This window comes from Ictidomys tridecemlineatus, chromosome 9, assembly GCF_052094955.1.
Source record: "Ictidomys tridecemlineatus isolate mIctTri1 chromosome 9, mIctTri1.hap1, whole genome shotgun sequence".
In the NCBI taxonomy this organism is placed as follows: Eukaryota; Metazoa; Chordata; class Mammalia; order Rodentia; family Sciuridae; genus Ictidomys; species Ictidomys tridecemlineatus.
Window position 1 is genome coordinate 122,756,017 of NC_135485.1, and position 22,436 is coordinate 122,778,452.

A 22,436-nucleotide genomic window follows, 5' to 3' on the forward strand; every position below is an offset into this window, starting at 1 on the left:
CCCCGTACACTGGCCGCCGTCAAGACCTCCGCCCCAACCTGGGCCAGCGGGAGCCGCGGCCACCCTTCTCTCCCCCCCTCACCTTCCCGGCCGGCAGCAGCGGCTGCACACGCCGGAGCGGGAGCCACAGCCGGAGCCGGAGCCGGAGCCGGAGCCGGCGGCTAGGGGGCAGGGAGGCGGCTACCGCGGGCCGGGACTGACTGAGTAGCTGCTCCGCGGTGAGAGGACGCTGAGGAGGGGCTGGAATTTCTGCCTCGTCCCGGGGCGTGGGGAGAAGGACCCCCAAGGTGTAGGGAGGGGGGTCCCATCCGCAGCGACACATGCGGGAGCCGGGAGCGGGGGCGGCGCCGAGCGGAGCCGGCCGGGTCCCCTGCCTCGCCGCCGCCTCGGCCACCCTCCCGGGGCCGTAGCATCTCGCCCGGGTGTGTATGAGCCGGGGCCCCAAGCTCAGCAGCCACCCCCCGCCCGGGGGGGCGGGGACCCCAATGTGAAGCGGCGGCTGGGGTGGCGGGGAGAGCAGGACCGGCGCCGCCGTCCCTTCCTTACCGTCCCCCTCCCCTCAGCCCCCTCGGGGGTCTTCTCCCTTGGCCAGTCGCCGGCCCCCCGGCTCCTCGGCAGGACTCCGGGAGTTCTAAGAGCCCCCTCCCCCGCCCCAGCCCCGAGGGCGGCGGGGCCGGGGGGGACCCGGGGGGCCGGCCGCAGCCTCCGCCCAGAGGAAACTTTACAAAAACAAAATTGTGACTGTCCCGGGACAAGTGGCCCTGGACGGGCTGAAGCCACAGCCTGAAGAGACCCAGGAAGAGGAAAAGAGGAGCTGTGCGGGGCCACCGCCTCCTGCTCTTCCCCGGTAGCGCGGAAGAGACCCGGGTGGCCTCCTGGTTGAGCGACACTAGCACCGCTTCTTCCTCAGTTGCGCGACGGAGCCTTCCGCAGCTGCTGCAGCTGCTGCCTCAGTCCGAAGGAGGAAGGGAACCAACCCACTTTCTCAGCGCCACGGCTCCTCTCTAAAGCGTGAGTGGCCGGGGAGAGGGAAATGAGGGCTAGAAAGTGGGAGCCTGCCGGCGCTTGGTTCTAGAGTTTCGCTGATGTTTTGCAGGAGGGCTGGGAGTGTATAGATGACAAGGTTTATAGCCCTTTATTTCTCAGCAGAGAGAAGGTGTATGTAGTTCTGGGTTTTGTAACCTTTTAACTTGCAGGAGTTGTGCAAGTATACAGGTTGCGCTTAGAGAAGTTCTTATCTCCAGAGTGGATACTTGCACCTTTCTAGCCAGTAATTGGCAAAAGGAAATAGAGGAAGCCCGAGCCTATGTGCACACAAAGGACATCTCTGTAATATACCTTTTCCTGGTACGATGGCTGTGATACAGCAGCTAGGGCAGCACCGCAGTTTTTGTTTCTGGGAAACTCTCATGGATTTCCCAGTGGGAACCACTTACTCAGTGGAATCCTGAAAGGAAAATTTCTTGCCTTTCTTAGAGTCTTCGCGGAAGGAAGACTGATTATCATTTTAGTACCTGTTGGTATAGGAGGTTGTTTCCTTCTCATTTCCTGAGTTCAATTCTTGTGTGCAAAGAGGACACTAACATTCTCTTGCTAAGAAAATTCGGAGTTCTTATGAATCACCTTACTTGGGAGGGACACCTATTGCATTAACTGTTTCATAAAAGTTGTAACATTTTCCCCTTTACTCAAATGCTTAAAAAAAAAAATGGGAGAATGGCTTTATCTTTAGTCTCCATCATTTTAGGAGAAACTATGGACACTTCATTCTATCAAGAATGACTTTTTCCTTGTATTATTTTAAGTTGAAGTTCTAGAACCAGTGACTTGTATTTCAGGTATATTTTCAGAATATCAAAAGGTGCATAAAATAATTAACATTTCATATATTTATGTGGACCTTAAAATTAAACTTGTAGTGGAATTTTATATGGCATAGACAGTACTAAACTAAGAATTCTGGTCCATCTGCTCAACAAACTGTGGGCTCGCTCTCTGAAGAGATGCTTTCTGTGTAGGAATGAATGAATGTAAATAGATAGGGGTTACCTATCTATCCTAATTTCTTCATTCAGGATTGTGATTAAAGATTTAAAACTTTCTCAAACTTAATATTTGATCCTATATTTTTCCTCTTTTGAAGTAATGAGTTCTGGGAGTTTATTAGCTTCTGTATTATGGAATTATTCATATACTTATCTCAAATCAGTCCTCTATAAAATTCCAAGACACATTCAGAGTTTGTGTTTTGAGAAATGCTAGAACAAGTCTATCTTTTCCTAGTATTATAGATTTTAATTATTTTTCTTTACTGTCATTTTGCCCAACTCTTTCTGTTCTAGGCTAATTTCTTCCATTTCTTTGACCACTTTGCCCTCCTCTGGAACTTTACCAGTTTTTCCTTAAGATGCCTTGTTCTTATGCTTTTTACAAGGAACTTTAAATTCTTTTATGTTAAATGGGAACTGACCTGAAAAAATTGAACAGTGAATGTAAGGTTAGATTTAGAATCAAACAAATATTTTTGGGTCTGTTACTTTATTTTGTGACCTTGAGAAAGTTATGTATCCATTTTCCATAATGATGATGAAGAGCCATCTAGTCTTGCATAGGCTGCTTTTTGGGAAGGAGCGGAAGATGAACCCCAAACTGCTTACTAACAGTAGGATCTACTTTTATAAATTGGTTAAAAATTAAGATGAAGTTTTATTGCATATTTGTGTAAAACTGATAAAGTATTACAGTGTTCGTCTTTGAGGTGCTTTTACTTATGAGTGACAGAGGCAATCAAATACAAATGCACAAAACTTAGAAATATGAGAATGGACAATATAATTAAGGCCACTATATGCCAGATACCATGTTTAGTATCTTATATCTGTGAATGTATTTGTACAGTTTTCATGAAGAAAATGTTAGTTTTGAACTACACAAAACTAATTGGAGTGTCTGAGTCAAATCTGGGAAGGTCTTTTTCAGGAAGAAATGTGCATGTGGAGACAAGATAAGGCTTTTGGACTTGGAAGGTATAAGGAGGGACAGATGTAGATATAAAGACCTTAGCTTGCTGGTAATACCTCCAGAGGGAGATTGTTGATTAGGGTTAAGGTGAATTCATGTTTGTGTAGGTGCATGGTTACAATGCAAAGAAGCAGTTGAGGGCAGTGTTCCTGAGAAGGTAGTTTCAGATGGTTGAGGAGAAATTACATTTTAGGACAAAGGCAGCCTAACGTGTGCCTGGATTAGGATTTTGTTTTTCTAGGGAAATGAACATTTTTATGCCATGGTCATGATGGCGCTATGCAGAAGGAGTGAAAAAGATGTATCCAGTGTCGGTATGGTGCTAGTGGTTTTTTATAAGAAAAGAATTTGGAAACAGGGCAGTTGACTTTGTTTTGGATGTTAAATTTTGGGTTAAGAGTTAGATACTGATATAATTTCAAGACAGCGAAATAGTTTAACAGGTCATAATGCTGATAGTGTGGAGATGGGAGTAATTTTCAAAGCATTTAGGTTTCTGAGAGTGCTAATGGAAAGTAAAGAGCTGAAAAATGGGTGTTTTAATTTGTGGGGTGGTGGTGGGGATCTGTGTTCAGAGTAAGCAAAGACGATGAGAACTGAGAATGGATGAGTCTGTCTCTAAAAGAGATGTTTTAAAAGTAGATGAGTTGTAGTTGAAAAGAGGACCAGTCTTTAAATACATGGCTATCAGTTTAGTCCCAAGGTATATGATTCTGTATTTTTGAAGCAGCTACAAGTTTTTAGTAGATTATGTAGGTCCCTTGAGATTGAGTTCAGAAGAATATGTAGGATTTCATAGTTAAGGAACTTAGAAAAAAAAGGACTGATTTGTTTCTTCAAATTTGTGTTTTGAAAGTTTCCCCTGCATTATTATTAATCTTAACTTTGCTCTGACTACCATGAAGTGGGGCTAAAAATAGCTGACAGGGAAGGCTGCTTCCCTTGCTTGGAGTTGGTGTGCGTCTTTGTGTCCCATACAATGGAGGGGATATCCCTGTGTTGGCACAGCAATGCTGAAAATTTTTTATAACCTTTTTATAAAAAAAAAACAAACAACTTGGCACTTACCAAGACTTCTTTGTGGTTAACATTTGGTGTTGACTTTACCAAAGATTAAGGATTGTGAGTAGAAATATATACTCAAAACTTTCTTGTGTTTCTTAGTTTTGAATTTAGCACCTTCCTGGAGCCTCTTTGGCTTCTTTGGAGAGTATCAATTGGCAGGACCCTCTTGAGAAGAAATATTTATGCAGAGACCTATGGCTAAAATGATTCTAGGGTGAGGGTGTAGGGGTTGGAATATATGCTACCTGTTCCTCTCTCCATTCTCTACTTTTCATAGCATTACATATGCAGATGAAGCTGTGCTGAGGTGGATTTTAAAAGGCTGTCTCTTTTCCCCATCCTTTCCTTTCCTACCAATCCTTCCTTTCCTTCCCTCCCTTCCTTTTTGGTGTTCTGGGGAGAGTGTGTGTGTGTGTGTGTGTGTGTGTGTGTGTGTGTGTGTGTGTGTGTTAAACCCAGGACTTTGCCACATGTAAGGCGAATGCTGTGCCACTAATTACCTCCCAGCCCTTTTAAAAAATTTTATTTGGAGACTGGGTCTTTTTTAGTTGCCCAGGCAATCAGTCTTCAAACCTGAGATCCTCCTGCTTTACCCTCCCCATATACTTGGGTTATAGGTGTGGGCCCTGAACGCTGCAAAAGATAGGTTGGGTTGAATCAGACAAAAATATTAGTCAAATTATAAGAACATTAACGTTTAAAACTTCTATCTCTTAGAGTCTTAATCTCTTGGCATGACTAATTCACTGTGTGAAATTATTGGCTCCACAGTTATTTTTGCTTTGTTAATTTCAAGTATTATTATGTCTTAACAAGTCACTTAAATCATTTAAACGTGTACTTTAAACAGCTTTGCTTATATTCTTAAGGATGAAGGTATCTTAAATGTATTGTATAGAAAGGACAATTCACTTTGTTTAATTTTTACATTATAGCTAATGTAAAAACATCTGTTTCATTTATCAACAAATACCCATATTGGGTGATGGTATATTTATTCTGGTTTCATAACTCTTAGGATTCCTCTGTTTATTGCAAGGAAGGAGACTACTATTGCAATAGAGATTTCTTTTTAGTTAGTTTAAAATCTTTTATAGTAGTGTAGTCATCCATTTGTATCTGTGGGGAATTAATTCCAAGACGCCCGTGGATACCAAAATCTGAGGATATTCAAGTTCCCTTATATAAAGAATTAGTATTTGTATATAACTGTAAACATCCTTCTGCTTATTTTATTTTTTGGTACTAAGGATTGAACCCAGGGACACTTACCCACTGAGCCACATCCTCTGTCCTTTTTATTTTTTGAGACAGGGTCTCAAAAAAATTCCTTAGAGCCTCACTAATTTGCTAAGGTTGACTTTGAATTTGCAGTCCTCCTGCCTCAACCTCCCGAGCTGCATTCTTCTGTATACTTGAAATAATTTCTGGATTACTCATAATACTCATTACAGTACAAATGCTATGTAAATAATTGTTTTACTGTATTATATAGGGAATAAGAAGAAAAAGAAGATCTGTATACCTTCAGTACACACGCCGTTTTTTCTTCAAATATTTTTCATCTGCATGTAGTCATATCAGCAGATGTGGAACTCACAGATAGGGAGGGCCAAGGTCTACTTGGTACTTCAATTTCCTTTCTTTCCTTTACAAAGCAAAAGAGTCACTGTAAAGTTGGCTTCCTGTTCTTTTGGTGAAAATTATTATCTTGTTCTTTTAAAAATTTTTAAAGTTTTGTTTTTTTTTTCAAGTGATTTTTATTATTTTCTCAAGCTATGGATGGCTGGCAACTTAAAAGACACAAAATGTTCATCTCTTATCTGCACATATTCCAAATTGAAATACTTTATTTTGGTGATACTTTTAGTAGACCGGGGAAAATGGATGGTGTATTAATTTTTTTTCCTGGCAGCAGAATTGTTATTATATAATAGATGAATAAAGTTGCTTTCAAATAATGAACTCTAGATATTAATCCTATTGTGAGTCCTTTTTTTTCCCATTAAGTAAAAAACTAGTCTGTCTTATGCCTTAATGAACTTTTAGGTTTTTATTACTTTTTGATGATACTCATTGATACTTTGATATCTTTCACATCATTTTTAAATGGAGTGTTATTTCCTAAATATATATGACATTTCCTGAATACTATTGGGTATATATATATTACATTTTTACACACAAATATATTTAAAATTTCATCCTGTTACACCTTCAGAACTGTGAACTATTTGAAGGAACATCTATGGTTTTCACTGGCACTTAACCTGAATCTTGAAATGACAACCTAATGGTATAACAAATTTTTCTAAAATGTTTCCTTAAAAATTTTGAGTAACATATGATTTCTCTAAAACAGTAAGTTAATACAAGAATATATGAAAACCTATGCAGGTAGTTGAAAAACAAAAATGTACAGGAGACTTTATTATTGAGTATCTTATTTTTTGCTCTTTCCCCATCAGACCTGAAGGACAGCTAGTGGAACAGTCAGATATTGTTCAGTTTCTGTTATTATTTTGTGTTGCCTCTGCCCTTTCTTTCTAACTGAAATACAGCTACTGGAAATCTGGGAGGCTCTCTAAAGGTGGTAGCATTTTTTTCCTCTTTATTGTATGTGTGTATGTATGTGTCTGTATCTAGTGTATGTGCTGGATGCTTCTCTCTGTATGACTGCTCTGGAATTTATGAATATTAAAACTGTGCAAAATATTTTTAATGTTACTTAGCCTTTCCTCAGAGAAGAGCACCATAGAATACAAGATGGTTTTTTTTTTCTGGCTCTTTTATTACACAGTGTCTTGAATGAGTCCATTAATATATAATGACAGTTTCATACATGAAGTCTCAAGGCAAATTATGGGCTTATTTTTGGAAGAATGCATGGAGTTTATCAGTCTTTTAAGATGGTATGTTTTTAGGGCAGTGAAAGGGATTATATACCTTTGCATGATGTATTAATCTCAACTTTGTGTTGCTGTGACCAAAATACCTGAGAAGAACAAATTAGAGGAAGAAAAGTTTATTTTGTCTCATTGTTTGGGAGGTTTAGTCTGTGGTCAACTGACTTCATTACTTTGGGCCTGAGGGGAGGCAGGGGTCGAAGGACACTGTGGAGAAAAGCTGCTCACCTCAGGCCACCAGGAAGCAGAAAGAGAGGGAAGTGGCTGCAGGGAAGATGCATCCTTCTAGAGCACACTCCTTGTGACCCACCTCCTTCAGCCACGCCCTACATGTCTACAGTTACCACTCAGCTCATTCAAACTAGGATGGACTTATTAAGTTACAACTCTCATAATCTGGTGATTTTACCTCTGCACATTCCTGTGTTAACACAGGAGCTTTTGGACAACACCTCATATCCAAACTTTAACACATGGCATTCTCTAGGAGAGGCTTCATAAAAATTAATGCTTATAACTACCGAGTGGTTAAAAACATGCATACCTGGAGCCACCAACAGGTTGCTAGTTCATGTCTCATTTACCTTTATAAAATACATTCATATTTTCGAGGCAGAAGACAAGCTACTGACCTTTCTGATACTGGTTTCAGCACTTATTGATGGGGGAAAGCAAGTCCTTCACAAAATTGTTGCTAGGATTAAATCAGATAGTATAAAAACAATATGCAAAGTCCAATTCTTGGCATAAAGTGTAAGAGTCATAAATGTTAATATATTAAAGTCTGATGTGAATTGAAGGATAAAGTCATACTTTATATTGCTCAACATTTAAATTTAACACTTGAATTTGACAATGATATTGAAGTAATTCTGTAGTGTTTTCAAAAGTATCTAGAACAAGTATATAATTAATATTTTTGTTAAAAGTCTTAAAAACTAGAGAAATGACAGAATGGTTGTGTCTTCATAGAAAAGAAACACTGATTTGAGCAAAACGGAACTTTGAGTTCATTTCCAAAGACCTCAGTTGTGCAGGGGCCAGGAAAGAGTAATTTTTAATAATTAGTGATTATTTTTGGTAGTGACTCTGATTTCAGTTGTCCATTTGGAAATATCCCTATATTTGTCTTTCAGCTCTTTTAATTGTCCATCTCTTTAACCTTTGAAAATAAAAAGCTTTAAAAAGTTGTGAAATAGAATAGGATTTTTATCTGTATCATTTGTTTTTCAAATTAGGATTGACAGTTTTATTTAGGTGATCATTGTTTATTTAATTTTAGTTTTCATTTTTCATAAAATGATTAATGATTTATGTTTTTAAACATTCCCTGTCTTTGCTTAGTTTTTTTCCTTAAAACCTGGTACAATCAATATTTTATAGGCCTAGAAATAGGAATAAATGCTTCTTGATGGTTTCTGTATTTGGAAGGTATTTCTGTTTTGAGAACAGTGTGGCTATGCCTTCATAGTCTGTTTTATTTAATAGAACTGTATATGTAAGATAAGTATTTAAAAATAAAGAAACAATTCAAATCTAGTTTTTAGCATTGATTATCTTTCTTCTTCTCCTTTTAAAGCAGGTTGGTGTAAATGTAGAAACTAGGTTGGTTTATCTGGTAGTGAATCTCTGGTTAAGTGCTTAATTTAATGAATATTCTAGTTTTTCAAAAATTTTCATATGTGGGCTGGGGATGTGGCTCAAGCGGTAGCGCACTCGCCTGGCATGTGTGCGACCCGGGTTCGATCCTCAGCACCACATACCAACAAAGATGTTGTGTCCGCAGAGAACTAAAAAAAATAAATATTAAAAATTCTCTCTCTCTCTCCTCTCTCTCCTCTCTCACTCTATCTTTAAAAAAAAATAAATTTCATATGTATTTTTTTCATTTGTCACAATTAAAGTTAGGTGTCTAGGGATCTTTTCATTTCAGAGATTTTTTTAAAAAAGTATTTTATAATCATGAACAGATTATTGACTAGATGAAGAGCATATGCTTGATTTCTTGTTTGTTTATTATGTATGTAATATCAGAAAGTTATATAACTAAATATATGGGTCATCAGTTTTCTTTTGCATGTTTGGTGGTCTCTTAACTGACTACACTTGTGAATTTGGTAATACAAACTTTAGAATGCTGAGATAATAAGTGGGGGGCCTTTTTTTTATCATGTATTACCTGGGTAGAATTTTTTCATTAGAGAAATATAAAATTATACTATATATAGAAATTTTGAGTAGGAAATATAAAATTTCAAATTTTTTATAAAGGCCATCCAATAGAAGAGGAGCGATGGAATGGTGCAAGGGAGGGGAGAGACTCTGAGGAAAGGAGGGAGGGATGAAGAGGCTGATAACCAAGGAGAATGGCTCTGGAAGTTTTGAGGTCACTCTTAGTCAGAGGTCACACCCTGTTATTTCTTTGGGTTGTGGACATGGGGTGTTACTACTTGTTATCTACTACCCTTTGAAATGTTGATTATATGATTGATTCTTGTTCTTAGCTTTTCAACATCTGGATTCTTTGAAACATTGAACTTTTAATCTGTATGGGATAATCGCTGTATTCTAGGGTGGGAAAATTTCCATTGTACTGATCTGAGAAGGGGTGAACAAAGGGTTTTTGATTTACAGTGGAGTTTCTGTTTTGTTTTGTTTTCTTTATTTCTTGTTGGCCATATTTCCCTTCTCTGCCTAAAAGGGATGCTTCCAATTCTATTATGGGACATGGCAAGCTTTGGAGTTGATGGATTCAGGTTCTACCTCCACTGCTTTGTGACCTTGGACAAGTTATTTATTCTATGTGTGTTTCCTATAAAACTGGGAGGATAATAATAGTACCTACCTCCCTCATAGGGTAATTAAGAGGATTGAGTGAGATAATGCAGTAAGTCTTAAATGAAAAGATTAAATGAAAAGCACAATGACTGGCTTAGTGCTTTTTAAATGGTAGCTGCAGTAATAATAAGGAAATATTGTAGTATTAAGTTACTGTTATTTCTGCAAGTTTGTTGGTATTGTTTTCTTTTCTTTTTTCTTTTTTTGTTTTTGGATCTTTGCTCCTGAATGTGTCCCTATTTGAATGCTGCCTTAATTCAGCAGAACATATTTACTGAACACTTACTCTACCAGCATTGATCTGAGTGAACAGAACATAAAAATACCTGCTTGCTTGAAACTTACTCACTGGTTAGAGGAAACAATACACAAAACAAGTCAAAATAGATGATCTGCTTTAGCTTATGAAATTTGGTTGTTGGATTTTGTATGTCAAAGTTGCCTTTAATCAACTCTACTAGTCTATATCTTTAACTCTTTTTCCTTTGTTTCTGTTGCTGTGCTTTAGGGTGGTTGGTGTGGGGAGTACCCTAAATGCATAGTGCATAGATAGGCCTCATTGTCTAAATTGCAGTTCCATCCTAATTTTAAGGCAGCCTTATGGTTCCCACTTCCTTGACTTACTACTTACATTGGCTGTCTCAAAACTTTCCTTTTAGTCCACAAAACTTGTGTTCACTGTGTTCATTGTTCTAGAAAGGTTCCCCAGCTTCTCACCTTTGGCTCATCTTTTTTTAATTTTTTTTTTATTTTTTTAAGTGTATTTGGTTTAAAGAGGGGAGATTCTAAAAACTCCTAAAAGGTGTATTCCCTGACGAATCTAGTTGTATACTTTTCCCATTTTGTGTTTCCTTCCCTCTGAGTATTATTAACAGATATTTACCCTTCTTAATCTCCTTAAAATGCATTTAATTTAAATTGGGAACCTGTTTAGATTGGGGATCATTTTGCTCTTTTGAGGCTGAGTTTTCTCACTTGAAGAAAATAAAAAAAAAGATAATACCTGTCTCCCAGGAATGTTGTGAGATTTCAAAGAGATAATGCATGAAAAAGGTTCTGCAGCCAGATCCTTAACAGATAGTAGTTTTCTTTTCTTTGAACCACTTTAGTGCTGTGTGGTCAGTGCTTTAGAGAATGCTTGATAATTTATCCTGAGTTGAGTTTTTTAATTTCACTTCCACTCTGAATAGTTTTAGTTTTTACTTTCAGATAAGATTTGAATATTACTTTTGGAGTATTACATGAAAAATGCTGAAATGTTAGTGAGAATTGGCAGAACAATGATTAGGACCAGGAACCCAAACCACCATTATGTGGATTAAAATACAGGTTACCACAGTTTACTTGTTGTATGATCTTTGGCAAGCTGTTTTCTCTGCCTCAGTTTATCTATAAGATGGGCAAAATAAATAATATCTACCTCATATATATTATATTAAGATTAAATGAAATAAAAAATGAGAAGCACAGAATGGTGCCTGGCACATAATAATCTATATCTATCTTGGCAATGTTTGGAGATGTTTTTGATTGTTTCCATTAGGGGAAGGGGAGGGAGAAAGGGAAGGATACTACTGGTAGTGAGTAGAGGTCAGTTATGAACAATGTATATAGGACAGTACCCCAAAGAATTATCTCATCCAAAATGTCAGTAGTGCCAAGGTTGGGAAACCCTGTTCTGCAGTTAACTCTGTTTCTCATTTGGATGCCTTCTTATTGTAAAAGGTTTACCAATTAGATTCTGTATGAATGCTGATTACTGGTAAAGATAAGTCACAGACTTAGATGGGCCATATTTAACATTCATTCTTAAAGACAACTATATAGGAAAATAATTATATGTCGTTTTTTTTTGAGAGAATTTTAATATTTATTTTTTAGTTTTCGACGGACACAACATCTTTGTATGTGGTGCTGAGGATCGAACCCGAGCCGCACGCATGCCAGTCGAGCGCGCTACTGCTTGAGCCACATCCCCAGCCCTATATGTCGTTTTTAAAGCATATAATGCAGTTACTTTAAAAGTAATTTAAAAAGGTTAACCTTTTTTTAAAAACTAGGAAAGAGTTCCACATGGATTTTACTAATTTAATTTGTGTGTGTGTGTGTGTGTCTGTGTGGGTGTTGGGGTGGTTCTGGGGATTGAACCCAGGGCTTATGCAAGCACCCTACCATTGAGCTATAGCCCTGTTCTTGATTTAATTTTTTAATGGCAAACTATTCTTATAAAAAGCATATCAAGAATAGAGGACTGTGAAATGTGAGTGTCAGAATGTGTATTTATAAAATTAAAGGTATACGGAAGGGAAAAGCAGATAGGAAGGTTAATGGGATGTTGATGTATCAGGGGAACTTTGGATGATGTCTGATCTCTTTCTCTTCCCATGTGTTTTATTACTCACCCATTGAAGACAGTTTTACTTAGGAACTTTTTTTTTTTTTAATCTGCTATTTCCTTTTTTTCTCACTGTTAAATTGAACCTTGTTATTCCCTGTCCATTTCAGAAGACTCTCAATTGATTTCCTTGTTTCTCTCCTTTCTCTGTATTTCCAAAAGTAATGACTCTTTGCTGGTATCCTTTCTAGTCCTTAGGCAATCTACTAGTCAAACCTCCTTCCACTAGTCCTTTGTTTCTGGGAGAAAGTTGAGCCCTAATGCCCTAAGGCTATAATTGGACCTACTAAAGTTTCTCCTATTCTGGTATTATGTGGAGAATTGGGGAAATAGTCATTCATAGGATTTTCTGATTTTGGTGATTCACATGACTTACTTCATTTGTATCTAAACACTGTGTTTTCCATTTATATTAACACATGTATACTTTATTTTATGTTAATTTGTCTATATATATCTATATATATTGTCATCTTTCAGTATCTGTGGGAGATTGGTTTCATTGGATACCAAAGTCTGTAGATGTTTAAGTCTTTCATGTAAGATGTAGCAATATTAGCAAATAATCCATATATACCTTTCTGAATACTTTCAGATATCTCTGGATTACTTATAGCTAATACAATGTAAAAGTTAGGTAAATAATGGTTATACCATATTCAGAAGTAGGGATAAGAAGAAAAACTTTGTACATGTTCAGTAGAGAAGCAGCAGTTCTTTTATTTTGAACTTCTTGTTTTTTTGTTGGTAGTGGGAATTGAACCTAGGGGTGTGCTCTACCACTGGCCACCACCAGCCATTTTTGTTTTATTTTGAGAGGGTCCTGCTAAGTTACCCAGGATGACTTTGCATTTGTGATCCTTCTGACTGAAACTTGTGTTGCTGGGATTGCAAGCACTTGCCAAAATGCCTGGCCTTATTTAGAATATTTTGGATCGTAGTTGGTTTACAACTGAGGGTTAGAACCTGTAGATGTGGAATCCACTGATTTGGAGGGCCAAGTGTATTGTTCATGTATGTTTCTCTGTGTGCCTTATTGTTTCTTCTGCTTAGAATTTTCCTGTCCTCTGGGAAGCATTTAACTCTTAATACCCTACTTAAATATCATCTCCTCAAGGAAGTGTGTTCTGATGATTAAGTAGGGTGTTATTTTTCCCCTAGTTACTCAGTAGTGTCTCTGATGTTTATAATGCCTAACATTGTTATTTGTATTTTCCTCTTTTACTGGTCTAGTTCTTTGAGGGAAAGGTCATGTCTTATTTATCCTTTCAGCAAATACCTCTTCCCCAAGATGGCTAACATTCCCATCCATAGAAGGCACATGTTCCGTGAACAAATAAATGGAAGAGAACAAAGCAGAAGCTTTTATAATAAACTCTACAGAGGGGACATTATCTTGTCATCTTGGCTTCCAGGTGCTTACAGTAGTGTCCATAGGTGTTCCCAAATATTTATTGAATGAATTAGAAGCAGATTTCAATAGTTGATCATTCTCATATGAATTCTTTCCCTCCTGCATTTCTAGAAAACATTCTAGGAGTATGACAGATATTTTGGTACATCTGCTGCTTTAAGTTGACCTTCTTTTTCTTGTTTTGGTAGTGAGATTTGTGATCCAATAAATATGTCCTGAAAGATGATTTTGGCTGATTTCTTTTGCATGGGCACATGCTGGTATTTTCTTGGAAAGAAGAATGTGTAGTATCAGTCTTACATCATTAGGAGCTGTGTTAGTCAGCTTTTCATTGCTGTGACCAAAATACCTTACAAGAACAACTTAGAAGAAAAGTTTATTTTAGTTTCACTGTTTCAGAGATTTAGTCCAAAATTGACTGGCTCCATTGCTGTGGGCCAGAGATGGGGAAGCACGTTATGGCAGTAGTGTGTGGTGGAGTAAAGCTGCTTAGTTCATGGGAAACCATATAATCCCCAAGGCATGCCCTCAGTGATCAGTGTATCCATCAGGTCCCACAACCCAGTAATCTTAAAATTGTATTCCAACAAGTGGATTAATTCACTAATTAGGTTACCATTCTCGTGATAAAATCATTTCACCTTTTGCATTAACACAGGAGCTTTTGGGGAACAGCTTATATCCAAACCATAACTGGAGCTATCATTAAGTAAAAGTGTTTGCTGACTTGGTGTTTGTTATGTTAAAAAAAAAAGAAACAAAAAAGTTCTTTTTCTTCTTTCCCATGTTTTGTATAGAACTAGTCTTGGTTTATTTGTAGATATCTTACATTTAGTCAATGATTTGGACATCTGTGCACTATTATTTTTGAGGAGATTGATTGATTGGAACTAGGGAGTGAATCTAGGGATGCTCTACCACTAAGCAACGTCCACGCCCTTGCCCCTAATTTTTTGAGAGAGTTTCTCACTAAGTTGTAGAAGTTGGCCTTGAATTTGTAATCCTCCTTCCTTAGCCTCCTGAGTAGCTGGGATTACAGATGTGTGTCACGACCCCTGGCTTATTAAGAGATTTAAAATAATTTTCATCACTTTGTTACCTTAAAAAGATCTAAGCCTGGATATTAGCTTTGAAAAAATGTATCGTAAAAGTTTTTTCTTTTTTCTTGATTGTATTTTAAATACTGTATTTGTAAACAATTGTATACTTTTGATCTTTGCCTGTAGGTTCTTTAGTGTCCTGTGACATTATCTACTACCAGTTACTTTTCTTACAAGTCATTGTTAATGATGCACCATTTTAGAAATAAATTGTATCAACATTTGAAAACTTAATATGTGGAAGACACTGTTCTGGGTCCTTTGTATATATTAATTTATTCCCTCCTTACAATAGTTCTGTGAGGTAAGTGTTAAATATCATATTTTGTAGTTGAAGGTTTGGCAAAGGGAAGTTAAACATGCTCAAGGTTCCACCTTTAGTTTATAGTGGAACTGGGATTGTATCCTGGCAGTCTGGCTCTAGAGCCTGGACCTTAATCACTATTCCATACTATCTTTGTCAGTTTATTTTTTATATGTTATTTATAGAACAGTGCAGGCACACAATAAGAGCTATAGAAGTGCTGGGTATTTTCAGCAACATTTAATCATATATAAGGTTGGCAGAGCATGTAATAGTATTTTTGATTTATTAATTTATTCTTATTATTAATTAAGCTCCACATTTTATTTGTATTTCTACTTTAAAAAATAGCTGAGTTCATTGGCATTTTAGATTGTCCAATATTATATAGCCCTGCTAGCTTTCAAAATTAGCTTTTCTCACTATTTGTCCAACTTTATTTCCATTCCCTTAGAAATGTGGTTAAGAACTGAGGCAGGTAGTCTGTCTTTCTTTCCCTTCTTTGTCTCTCATTGGTTTAGAAAGGCAGAAAAAACTTACCAAGTTTATAATATTGTTTGTGTATCTGGTGTGTGGAAGAAATACATTCTTATAAAATTATAAAGTCTTTTTATAAAGTGTAAAAATTTTTTTGGTACTAGGGATTGAACCTAGGGGCACTCGGCCCTGAGCCACATCCCCAGTCCTATTTTGTATTTTATTTAGAGACTGGGTCTCATTGAGTTGCTTAGCACCTACTGTTGATGAGGCTCTGTTTGAATTTGTGATCCTCCTGTCTCAGCCTCCTGAGCCGCTGGGATTACAGATGTGCACCACTGTGCCTCGCATAAACTGTAATGTTTTGAGAGTAGTATTACTTTATTATACTGACTTGGGAAATTGAATTGATCATTTACAATAATGAGAAATATTGGAAATTGTTTTAATGATAAATATTAGTAGGGTAGGGAGAACTTATAAGGGTAGGAATGGAATGAAATGGACATTATTACCCTAGGTACATGCATGATTGTACAAATGATGCTTCTTTACACCATGTACAACCAGAGAATTGGAATGTTGTGCTCTGTTTGTGTATGATGAATTGAAATGCAGTCTGCTGTTATGAACAACTAAGTAGAACAAATTAAAAAAATAATAAAAAATGAAGAAAATGAACTTGGTTAAAAAAAAAAAGAAGTTCTATGCAAAGGTAGCATATCCCAAGAGAACTGCTGTCAGCATTATTAAAGATCATTTTACTCTTAAAAAAAATGACAGCAAATTTAGCTAAAGCTTATCTCGTAGTTAGGATTCTGGGCATGGTTTAGCTGAGTCCTTCCTCAGGGTCTTACCAGATTGAACTCAAGGTGTCAGCTGGGCTGTTGTCTCTTCTGACGCTCTGGGTTCTCTTCCAGGCTCACTGGTCTTTGGCAGAATCCAATTCCTTCTGGTCGTAATGTTTGTGTCCCTGTTTTCTTGGTAGGTGTCAGACAGTGACCACTCTGAGCTTCTTATATTCTTGCCTTGTGGCCCTCAACGGTACAGAAATCAGTAAAAGTTAATGTGATATAAACTATCATGGCCAAATTTGTATGTGCACAGGGAATTGCATCTGGTTTGTGATTGCCATAGGGCAGACGGCAGTTGACAAGTACCATTGCCTTTTTTGTTTGTTTGTTTATTTATTCCCTGCTTATTTTCAGTCAACTTTTTTGAGATATAATTTATATACAATAAAATTCATCTGTTTAAAGTGTATGATTTGATGAGTTTTGGCAGTTGTTTGTGCCTGTGAAACCACTACCACATTTGAGACATTTTCATCATCCCCAAAAGACTCCCTTATGCCTCTTCCCAGTTCGTTCCTCCTTTTAGGATTGAACTGTTGGCAATCACTGATCTTCTTCTTCTTTTTTTTATAATAATAAATTAGTTTTTATTTTTCTAGTATTTAAACTGTTAGGAAAAAAAAGAAGATGGAGATAGGCTAGTCTTTATTTTTGTGTGTTCCTCTGATTTCTTTCGTTCCTGGAGAAGGTTTATTAGGGCTTTCTTTCAGTGTTTGGGTAAATGCTTCTCCTTGAGGTTTTCTAAACACAATTCTTGGGTATTCTTGACTTCAGTTGGCTCTCTTGACCCATGTATTGCTTGTATGCCTACCTCATTCATTTTTATAGTTTATATCAAGGACTGTAAACAGGTAATTTTCAGCTAGAAATTCTAAAATCAGAAAACTTTCAAAGTGTTAACTATTTGAGACTTTTCACTTGTCACTGAAAATCACCACACCCCCTGAAAATCTCAAATGTACTCATCTCAGTTTTGCTTGTTATGAATTTATATAGCAGTATAAATTTTAGGAAACATGAAAGATGTTACTCAGCCACTTCTTATTGTTGTTAGTGCTTGTTTCATGCAGCTTAGTGTGTGTATTGTTTTCCAGGGCATGAAATACTCTGGGAAATTTTCCTGGAGGATGATAAGAAGGGAACAAAGGTCTCAAGTAAAGTTCTCAAAAGCTCTTTTAACTGACATCCCAAATAACATTGTCCAACAGGAATGGAATGCATGCCATATAGCTCAATTTAAATTTCCTAGTAGCTCATTAAAATAAAAGAGAAACAGGTGACATTGCTCTTAATATATTTTATTTAATATGGTATATCCAAATATCATTTCAATGTGAAATCAAATGTAAACTATTAAACTTATTTGAGATATTTAAAAATTTTATTTTAATACCAAATCTTTGAAATTGTATATATTTTATACTTACAGAACATCTCAGTTTGAATATAGTTGTATTTCAAGTACTCAACTACCAATAGCTATTATATTAGTGCAGATATAGATTATGAACTATCTTTTGTTCTGTTAAAGACCAAGGCATGTTAATTCCACAAGAAAATTGACTTTAACAAATGTTTGACTCTGAGGTTAGGGCATGTCTCAGAATGTTTCTATGGTTGTGATACATTTTTTTTTTTTTTTTTGGTACCAGGGATTGAACTCGGGAGCTTAACTACTGAACCACATCCCCAGACCTTTTAATATTTTATTTAGAGACAGGGTCTTGCTAAGTTGCTTAGGGACTCAATAAATTGCTGAGTTTGGCTTTGAACTCACAATCCTCCTGCCTCAGCCTCCAGAGCCGCTGGGATTACAGGCTTTCACTACTGTGCCTGGCAAGGTTTTTAATTTTGTAAAGGTAAATTCATTTTTATATATTTTCATTATACAAGTAATGTCATTGTTGAAGAATTGGAAAAGTCTGCAAAAGAGACTACAAATTGTCTTTGCTTCCTCAATTCCAAGATAACCACTGGTAAACTTCGTTGAATTTTTTTTTTGTAAATGTTTCATCTAAATCAAAGAAAAAACATTACTTTTTAGTCTTAATTCCTTCTTCTTCATTTACATTCAGACATTTATTATTAAGTGTCATTGGCAATTTTGAACTCTTTGCTTATTGAATTTATGCATTCTTTTTTCACAGACTGTATCATCCAATAAGGCTTTTTGCAAGGGAAGCACAGTAATCTGACGGTGTTCCCTAGCAATAGGAAACATGATAATATTTATGTACTCATTATTAAACCAGTATAGTTGATTTCTCTTTTTTCTGTCTATAACTTTTTACATATGCCTCAACTATTTTTGTTACTGAGATCTACTTTGCATAACAGGAAATGTATCTTTCCGAAGTATACAATTTAATGGTTTTAACATATGCACAAAGTTGTACAATTTTACCACTAGTTTTAGAACATTTTATCATCCTAAAAAGAAACCCATTGTCCATCAGTGACTCCCTCCTTCTCCATCCCCACCAGCATCTGGAATCAATAAGTTACTTTATGTCTCTACAGACTTACTTATTCTGGACATTTCATATAAATGGAGTTATATAATATATGGCTTTTTGTGTTTGGTTTCTTTCGTATACCATGTTTTTAAGGTTCTTTAGTATTAGTTTATTTCTTTTACTATAAAGAAATACCTACCTCAAGTTACTTTTTAAGGAAAAGAGGTTTATTTAGTTCATAGTTCTTGAGGCTCAAGAGTATGGCTCTGGCATCAGTATGGCTGTGGTAAAGGCTTTAAGATGGATGGCATGATAGTGGAAGGAGCACATGTGAAGACTCCCAGTCCCTGCCTCTTAAAGGTTCTCCACCACTTCCCAGTCCTGCCATCTTGGTGCTAAGCTTCCTAACCTTTGAATCTTTGGATGACAAACTCAAACCATATCTAAACCATAGCACAGTACCTCACTCTTTTTCAGGGCTGAATAGGATTCCATTGTATGGAGATATACCACATTTTCTTTCTACGTTCATCACTTGATGGATTTTTGTGTTGTTTCCTACACTTTTTGGCTATTCTGAATAATTCCCAGCTTTTGAAATCACCTTTATTCTCAAGAACATTACTTTATCATATCATCCTCTATTTTTGTCAAAACTTTCACTATTTCCCTATTGTCAATATAACATAATAATTAGTTTATATTTGAAGTTTGAAAATAGCCTCCATCTACTTTCATATCCACTCTTATTTTCTACTGCATTTTTCTTTATTATCTATAAACTATGTGCTATATATGAATTATAGATTATGTAGACAATATAGATAAATTTGTCAATTGATTTCATATGATCTAAATTTTTTAAAATAAAGTTTTACATTGACAAACCAAGGAATTTACATAGTCTGGAGAATTTGAGAAAGGAAGGTATGAGAACAGAGTAAAGAAGAAACATAGTAAAACAATTTTTTTGCATTTGTTTATAATGTCAAATAGAGAAATAGTCATTTTCATATAATGTGAAAATTTACAAATAAATAAAAAAATGAAATTATTTGAATCAGTTTTTAATATACAGAAGCATTCATTTAAATAGTTCATTTTCCTAGTAGTTTGTTTTTATTGAAGCTTCAGTTTTTTTCCCCTTTAACCAGATGGAATCAGTCTTTTTTTCCTTTTGACATGTCTGTATAGTAAAAGTGAAATATTTATAAATACTTCCAAAATATTTCCAGAATGCCTCATACACACACACACACACACACACACACACACGCACACATACACACACAAACACAAATACAAATAGAGTATGTAGCACCACATAATGATTAGGACCCCCATCTCTTTTAAGTGACGTGCCATTATAGTGATATTTTCTTACATATTACAGAAAAGAGAGCATAGCATACTTTTTAGTTTCTTATTTCACTCTATGGCTTAGAGATCTTTTAATGTTAGTACATGTAAGACTTTCTCATTTTTTTAATATTATCTATTCCATGGTGATGGACATGCCATTGATTTTGAAACTAGTCTCCTAACTAGTGTTTATTGACACTGAGGATTGAACCCAGGTATCTTAATCACTAAGCCACATCCTCAGCCCTTTTTTTATATTTCATTTAGAGACATGGTCTATCTAAATTGCTTAGGGTCTTGCTAAGTTGCTGAGGCTGGACTAACAATCCTCCTGCCTTGGCCTCCTAAAATGCTGGGATTTTAGATGTGCACCACTGTACCCAGTGGAACTAGTTTTCTATTGATGGACATTTTAGGTTGTTTACAGTCCTGCTCTAATTTAGTACTGCAGCACATATGTTTGCATATACATAATTTTTATGTATGCCAATATTTCTGCAGGATAATTTCCCCAAAGGGAAATTGACATGTCAAAAAGATCTACTGGGTTTATAGGATGCACACCTGTAGTCTTAGCTACACTTTTTGGCTATTCTGAATAATTCCCAGCTTTTGAAATCACCTTTCAACGCAAGAGGATTGCCTGAACTTAAAGAGTTTGAGACTAGCTTGGGCAACATAGTGAGAACCCCAAATCAAAAAAGGAAAAACAAAACAAAACGAAACAAAAAAACACATACTTTTGAAGCATAGAAAAAGAGATGAAGGAATGTGAATGGGAAAGGGAAACCACGGGATCTTTTTTGACCTTGTTTATAGATGGAAGAAAATGAAGATAAATAATTGTCTGTTGGTTATGCAGCCAGCACCACCAGCAGAATATGGGGTGGGGTTTGGGATATAACCTAGTATTCCTGATTTTTAAATAAGTGCTTGTCCTTTCTGTTATATCCATATTGCATCTGATAAGCAAAGGGGGTGAGAGGTCCTATGACCTTTTTGGAGAGAAGTTTAGAATTCTACACTTCATTTTCCAGTTGAGTATTTTAAGAGGCTTTATATTCTGAAGCCTCTAAATGTGCTTTTCAGTTTTCAGAAGATCTGCTTCTATACTAAAAAGTATCATGAAGTATCAGTAAATAAAACATTATAGGATGGATTTGAGTTAAGTACTTTGAGATCTCAGAATTTTTAATAAATTTATCAAAGGCAATATTTCAAATTCGTGTGGAAAAATGAATGATATTATACATTGCAAAATTTTTTGACCATTTGGAAAAACTGCATGATTACTGTTTACATAAAAAATTGAAAAATTAAAATTTATGTTTAATATAGAAGGGCTTTGTGAGATGAGCCTTTTTACTAAATAGACTGAATTCAGTGTGTACAATCATGAACATTTCATTTTTTTCTCCCTAGTCACTGTCTTTTGAATTTTTCTTCATTATCCCATAACATTATCTTGGGTTAATTACGTAGTATGTTTTTAATTAAAGAACAATCTAATTCTGCCCCTTGACCTATTTTAGGCTTCACTTGTGGCTGGAGGAACCTTTTTGCTTGTTATGAACACAGGTAAAAAAAATATTTTTCATAACATGAAAAAAATTGGTAATACCTTCCTTTTTTGAATGCGGGAATTGTTCTCAAATTATTGTTGGGAGTTACTTTATGCAGCCATTTTAGAATGTAGTTTGATGGTATCTATTAAAATAAAATGTATATGCCTTTGAAATGGAAGTTAAATCCCCAGGAATTTAGTGCTACAGAAAGGCTCATGCATGGTTACTTGAATGGTGAGTCCTTTGGTAATGAAAGTTCTGTTCTGAGTGGAATTCAGCAGTAAAACTTTGTCCTGTTTATTGACAAGTGTTCTTAAGCTCATTTGTTAATTCTTCCACCGAAATGGTGACATATATTATAACTTATCAATACATGTTTAGATTGTTTCTAGTTTTTCTTTTGATAAATATAAAAAATGTTGTAGTGAATATCTTTGTATATATGTTAGCCATTCCTGAATGCTGAAGATCTTTCTCCGTCCCCCCATTTCTGTGTTTCTCTATGTCTCTCTTTCCCCTCCCTCCTTCTCTTCCTTCCTTATACCAGGCATTGAACCCAGGGGCACTTTACCACTGAGCCACATCCCAGCCCTTTTTATTTTTTATTTAGAGACAGAGTCTCACTGAGTTTCTTAGGGCCTTGCTAAGTTCCTGAGGCTGGCTTTGAACTCATGATCCT

The 22,436-nt window shown here is 36.3% G+C and overlaps 1 protein-coding gene across 6 annotated transcripts in view; it reads left to right on the plus strand.

Moving 5' to 3' along the window:
* The first annotated feature begins 676 nt into the window (after positions 1–676).
* Positions 677–22,436, plus strand: part of Fbxw7 (F-box and WD repeat domain containing 7) — a 191,219-nt gene continuing 169,459 nt past the window's right edge. For all 6 annotated transcript variants that reach the window (XM_040293186.2, XM_078022032.1, XM_078022030.1 and 3 more), the window contains exon 1: positions 677–1,011. The gene's annotated coding sequence lies outside the window, so the exon portion shown is untranslated. The remainder of the gene's footprint in view (positions 1,012–22,436) is intronic.